The sequence below is a fragment of the Acanthisitta chloris genome, unplaced genomic scaffold (assembly GCF_000695815.1).
Source record: "Acanthisitta chloris isolate BGI_N310 unplaced genomic scaffold, ASM69581v1 scaffold16548, whole genome shotgun sequence".
In the NCBI taxonomy this organism is placed as follows: domain Eukaryota; kingdom Metazoa; phylum Chordata; class Aves; order Passeriformes; family Acanthisittidae; genus Acanthisitta; species Acanthisitta chloris.
In genome coordinates this window covers 12,832-19,635 of record NW_008687727.1, presented here as the reverse complement: position 1 = coordinate 19,635, position 6,804 = coordinate 12,832, and the positions used below count along the sequence as shown (strand labels likewise).

The window sequence follows — 6,804 nt, the reverse complement described above, 5'->3', positions numbered from 1 at the left end:
TTTGCGCCGTGCCGAGTTTGCTCTCCCTGAGCTGGGGCAGCCCACAACCAGCTCCTGGCCGACTCAGCCTCCCAGGAACCATGTCAATACTACCTGCAGCATGCTCTGAATGCAGATACAAAACAAGCATCTGATTTTTACAGTAAAATATCTATTTACATAGTCCTGTCTAAGAAAATTAAACCTGAAACCTGCTAACATTTCCATTAGTCTAAACCCAAAACTATTTATAAACTACAACCTGCACTTGCTATGCTCTCAGACAGTGCCATACCTCCCACAAAACTGCCAGCTGACCTTGAAAGGTGTCCTTTTAATTGAGTTCTGGATTAAAAGGGTCGTTCCCAATTCTAACAAAATATTAAAATAGAATAAGAGAATTCAGTTTTAGAATAGTAACCCAAAACATCTCCAGGCAAATTCTGATACTCACGACATGAGAAGACCAGAAGTAACTCCTCTCCCACTGCCCAAACAGAGAGAAATGTTAAAATGCAAAAGTAATATATTCAAAGTTAAAAAGTGAATCCAAGACAGAAATTCAGGGAAAGTCATCTCTGGAGTTCCCACAGACAAATGGAAACCAGGAAGTCTGAAGTGGAGGTCATTGCAGAAAGATATGTCAAATGGGGTTTTCGAGGGATTTCAAACACTCATTTTCTGCACTGTTCTGATACAAAGTGATGGCGACTGCACAAAACAGGAACCAACAGTCAGTGTTTGCCCAAACCACCTCAGACTGAAACTGAGTTTTGGGATGTGGACACTGACCATCTCCAGTTGAGTCAGTTCACACCTGCCCTGCAGAGAGCCACGAGCAGCTTACAGCTGCCTAAACCACAGTTCCCATATCAGTGTTAATTACACATCGACAATAATACAACCTGTACAACTCTTTTACCTACTGGTATTAAGCCGGAACTTTGTCTAAGCTTCCTAATTCTTTTACCATATTTTTTCAAAAAGAAACACATTTCAAAATAAACACCGCCTTAGAGAGATTATTTGCATAGGAAAGTAGTTGCTGAATGCCTGAAAAGCCTTTCAAGCACTACCCCCACTAATCTGAATGGCTCATCACCTTTTTCCCTCTGACTGAGGGCACACAGTCAAAAACTGAGCCCAGATCCCCTAATTTCTGAGCTTCTCCTGCTGCTGAGCCTCACTTGAGGAAACTGCTGGCACTCTGTACCTGCAAGTACCAAATCTCCCCAGTATCCACAAAGACACTTCTCTGGGAATACTAAACTCTGTTCAGTCAGAACATAAGCAGGTAGCTGATAGCAGGGAGCATCAGTGCCCTGTGAATCCTCTCCCTCCTCCCACGGATGGAGCTGTGGTGGAGCCTCATTAGGGAGAGTGAAAGGCTTGATAAAATGCTTGGTCTTTAATCAGAGAACACAAACCCCTGACTGACGTTAGCTATCACAGATTTACTGATGCTCATTTTCACTAGCTGTGGGACCCATTTTAAAAACCAAAGAGAGCTGAACACACTGCAGAGCTGCTGAGGGTCCCCCCAGCTGTGCCAGCCAGGCCTGGAGTGGCTGCTCTGCTCCTTCAGACGCTTCCAGGCTGGAGCTGGTGCGGGTGAGTGGTGTTCTCCCAGTGCCCTGTGGCAGGCTCTGACAGAGGATGGAGTTAAATGGGGCTGCTGTGGCATATGCACTGAAGACCAGTTTCTTTTTTCCTTTTAAATAATCCACTTCTCCAGACAAGTAATGATGACCTGCAGCATCCAGCTGAGAAGCAATTCCTCTGCTCTCTCCCCCAGAGCTGCAGCAATCTCACCCTGCCCCTCACCTCCTTGCCTTGCCTTCTGAGCTTTGTGTCACTCACCAGCAATTTCACTTCAAGGGGCACCACAGAACTAACAATCCCAGTTCTGAAGATCAGAACTGTCAGACCTGCAGTGCAAAGAACAGGAACAAGGATGGAAGAAAGAGAATAGCCTGTCTGAAAACCTGGTGTTTACAGCAGCCAAAAAAAGATGCTGAAAGTGCTGCTTTGTGTTTGTGTACAGTACCTACTTTGATACAGTGAAATAATTATTTATAGCAATATGCTATCAGGTCACATATCCCCGGGAGAAACTAGCAAAGCAGGAAAATCTCCTAGGAGCTAATTGAGAGAACAGCTAGAAAGGCAACTTTACTTACTGCTGCTCTCAGAAGAACACGTTTCAATTCCCCCTCTGCTTTGCGAGGACACCCCAGCCCGGGTGAATCCTGCAGCAAAGGGACCAGCAGGCAGGCAGCTATCCATCACTCAGCAGAGGCACCACAATGTGCTTTCAGGCCACTACTGAAGGCTACAAAGGTTTCACTCATTAAACACCAGCTGCAGCTGAGGATAGAAATAAGAGACCGAGACTGAAACCAAAAATAGCTTAGCAAAAAAAGTATATATAGGTATGGGGCAAAAAATAAGCTAACAGATGTGGTTTGGAAGTGGGAATATCAAGGGAGACAGTCCAGCTTTACCCAGGACATTAGGAAGGATGTGACTCCAGGCAAGAAACCCCAGTGGTTTAGGTCCTTCGCTGAACTGGACAAGCCACAGCAAAAAGTGACTCTTACACTATTGATCCAAGTGAAACACTGACAGCAGCTCCAGGTCTGTGTGTTCCCACTGGCTTGGTCAGTGTCAGAGGACACTGCCTGGCTGTGTGTCTGGGGACAGAGGGGCACGTCCTGCTCCCCAGCCCAGTGAGGTGACAGCACTCACCTGTGTCCCCACACTCACCTCACCTCCCCATCCTTCAATGGACAAGTTAAGAACGTGCTCATCCAGGAGATGTGCTGGTGGGGTGAGCTGCCGTGGGCAGAGGGGTCCTGCTCCCACCCTCCTGCAGCACTGCAGATGGGCAGCGGCTGCACTGAGCCATCCCACAGCCCTCAGATTTTTGCTGATTACACATAATATACATATATATGTCTTGCTATATTTAAGAACAACATAAAAAGTTTAAAAACTAGTCAGACATAAAACATCAAGAAAAAAAGAGTTTCCAAAACCTGCAGCTCCTATTTGCACTGCAGGCTGATCAGGCCAGAAATAACCCAATTTTAGAGAGGAATGGGACTGCAGAAGGGATTAATGACACAATCCAGACCCCTAGTTAAAATGTTTTCAAAGACAAGCCTTATCTCCAAGAATCCTTGCAGGCATTCAGCCGTTCCAATTACGCATTACAGGCCTCTGGCAACTCTCTGCCATGGCCATGGCAAATTTTCAAGGTGGAGACTACACCAACAGTGACTTTTCCTCCCCCTGAATCCAGGTCAAGGCATACGCATTGTTCTGTAGTTTCAGCTGGTAGAAAAACAAGTTTGTGACTGCCCCGTGCAATTATTACACAGGAGCAAGATAATGAAAGAATGTTCTCGGGGCGGTGTGGGAAACTGCTGGTGGAGCTTGTGCTAGGAGGGAAGTGAACCTTCCTCACAGTCACAGACAATACCTACAAATGTACACCAGCACTTACCAGTAGGAGGAGGACTTAACAGGATTACTCTGCAAGTTTTTCTTATTAGTCAGTGAACCTTCTTCCTCAGTTGCTTGACTCTAACCTCACAGGCTCCTCCAGAGAGCCTCGCCCTGAGCTACGGGACTGGCCTGGTCCCACACGCATTGCAGCTGCTCACCCAGGCATGTTTGGGACACCACTTTGAAACAAATAATGCAGCTCAGACTCAAGGGCACGTGATACCAACACACACTGTTTCAGTGCTTGGTATCTCACCAGTCACATCTTGGCATAGTTCAAAATATACTTGAGCATGGGAAGATATTAAAAATACTTCAGAAAAGTTCACAAACCAAAGATTCCCACGACTGAAGTGGAAGGGCAGGAAGAGGGTGTGCAGTTATCAACCCTCTTATCTGGGAAACGCTTGATTGGGTACATGAAATCTGCACACAGGAACAGGCCACAGGAGCCAGTATCTGTGTTCTCTGCAGAACCACTGACAGGCACTGAGTCCCACCCTGGCAAAACTGACCCACAGCACCTAATGGGCTGCTGGGCAGCAGAGGGGAGAGGTGAGGAAAGCAAGCATGAAGTCACCAAGCAAATAAAATAATGTCTATATGCACATTTAAGCAGAGATTTATTACTGAAGGAAGAAAGGCAATGTGCACACAGAGACTGAGCTCTCAAGCAAGGTAAAGCAGCTGCTCTAACAGTTTACTACCACAGAGACTCCAGCAGCAGTGAGACAGGACAAAGACAACGTCCCAGCTCCGCAGTGACCCTGCTGCTGACAGCAGAACCTTCTCTGAGCACAGACCACACGGTCCATCCATCTCCCACTCTGGTTCCCGACCTGACAGCGTTCACCAGCACATCCCAAACACATTTAAAGGCTCTGTGACAATTCTCATGGAAGCTAGATGGCTCTGCCCCGATCCAGAGCCACAGGCCGGTTGGCAGCGCCGACCGATCGCAGGGTGGCTGTGAACAGCCTGCTGGCAGCGCCGAGCCCAGACAAAGGGAGGACAGACACACAGCTTGCTGGGAACAATGGCAGCCTAAGCATATGTCAGATGGGATCAGTCACACTGCCCCTGCCCAGCCAACAAGGAGAGGCAGAGGTGGGGTCGATCTTTCCGAGGGCTCTTAGATAACACACAAAGCGTTTCTCGGCCTGGCCGTGGGCGCAGAGAGCCCGCTCAGAGCGGAGTCTCCCCACCTGAGGCCCCTGACTGCTCACTTTCACAGAGCCTTTTCTCCCCGTGTGCCAGGCCCGAGGCTGCACCGTGTGGCCAGCCAGCCGGGGCACAGAGCAGCTGAGTGAGCAACAGCATCAGGAGAGAGGGAGGTCTTGTTCTGGTTGGAGTTCTCACAACAAGGGAGTTTTAGCATATACACTCATGCAATTAGCATGGCATTATAATGGGTTTTACCCTCTGGCTGTACCTGCATTGTCTGAGGGAAGCAAGAGCTGATACCATCACCTTTAAGGGAGATATTCATAGTCACCTCGGCTATAATTTTTAAAGGAAGAGCCACCCACAGATATGTCATGAGAAGGAGGAAAACATTACAGCAGAGGTGCCCAGTCCTCCTCACTTCACTGCCATGGCCAGAGCTCTCTGTAAGGCTGCGTTAAACTTGGAGCACGAGGTCCAAGCCCAGCGAGGAAGAATGAAAACGGAAACGGAGAGATCAGCCACAGCATCACTGATGCTGCAGGAGAAGCACATCAGATCCGAGGATGACTGGAGTGAGGAACAGCACTGGCAAAGGTGGATGCTGCACCCACCCAGGGACACAGCTTTGGGGTGAATTCCATTGTTTCCTATCTCACCTGCAAGCTGCATTAAACATCTGCTCCCCCAGCAGCTCAGCGGGGCTGGAGACACACGGAACACAAACTCTGACACGCACCAAGTGCAACCTCCTACTCACACCAGCAGTTTGGGACTTCAACACTTCCAAGCCAGCAAATAACTCCCTACAAAGAGCCCCAGGCAGCTGCACCACAGAAGTCTGAAAGAACGTACTGAGGCAGAGTTGGTCCCGACAGCAGAATTTTTAGCACACAAGCACGGAAAAATAAGGTTTCATCGTTAAAAGACATTATCAAAAAGAACAGCTGTTATTTTTCGAGCTATTTAAGAACTGGATGTGCTGTTAATGATTTTCAGGTCACTACAGCTCTGCAGCAGCCTCCAGCTGGCAATACTTCAAAGATCCTAAAATGAAATATTAACAGTAGGTAAAAAAAAAAAATCTTTATTTTGAGAGATATGATGTGAAAGCAAAGTGAAAAAGATAGCGGAGGTGATAGTACTGAGCAAAACTTTGATTTCACTTCAATTTAACTCTGAGACACAGATGGCCAAGTCCAGTCAGTGTAAAGGCAACAGGGAACTACACAGAGTGCAGGGACAGAGGGAAGAGCTCAACACATCCCACAGTACTCGTCATTCAGCATTTCTCATTCACCGACAGCAGTTGCTGAGTTCTATACGAGTGGAAAAAGGATGAAAGAGGGAGTTTACCTGTGTCTGGGGCACATTTGGCCACGCCACAAGGTAATACAGGTGTGTATGGGAAATAAGCACAGCTGGTTGGGAACTCCCATGGCCCTGTGGGCACTGTGGGTGGAGCAGGAGGAACCCACATTTTCCACCCAGTTGTCCAGCTTGTTTCACCTTCCTGAAGTGCCAAGTGTCCCACCAGCCTGCAGGGCAGACCCTCACTCACCCAGCTGGGACAGCTCTCCCCCATTTCACCCACCTCTGGGGATGAGCTGCAGGAGCTTGGTGTGCTCACCCACACAGCAGAGCACCTGATACTAGAAGTCACTGGCAGACTGATATGGAGGATGTGGGAAGATGTTCACAGACAAAACTACAAACCTCTTACACTTTCATACATCTGGAAGGTATCAAAATATATTCCACCTGCTAAGTATTTTCTTAACATTCAGGCAAGTACAGCAGGCTTTGCAGGCAGGAATTAGCATCTGAACAGTGCTTTGTGTGTGTTGTGAAGACACTGAACAGAAAATAAGTTACTTAAGAAGATTACAAAAAAAGACAATTTAATTAACTTACTGCCAATGTGCATTCTCAGCATTTCATTAAGTTTTCTCAACATACTCAGTGGAATAAAGCAATCAGAAAATACCCAAAGGCACTCCAAAACCCCTGGAAGTTACTCCCAATAGCCAAGTTGTTCCCACGCACGTCCTCAAGAGTTGGTCTTTTCAGAGGCACAGGATCTGTTCAGGGGAAGGACTGAGAGGCTGCCAGGTAGGAGAATCCAGATGACCCTGAAGAAAACACCCAGAT

The 6,804-nt window shown here is 47.6% G+C and overlaps 1 protein-coding gene across 1 annotated transcript in view; it reads right to left on the bottom strand.

Annotated features, from left to right (window-relative positions):
- Nucleotides 1–6,804, bottom strand: part of NLK (nemo-like kinase) — a 23,830-nt gene that overhangs the window by 16,265 nt on the left and 761 nt on the right. The window lies entirely within an intron of this gene.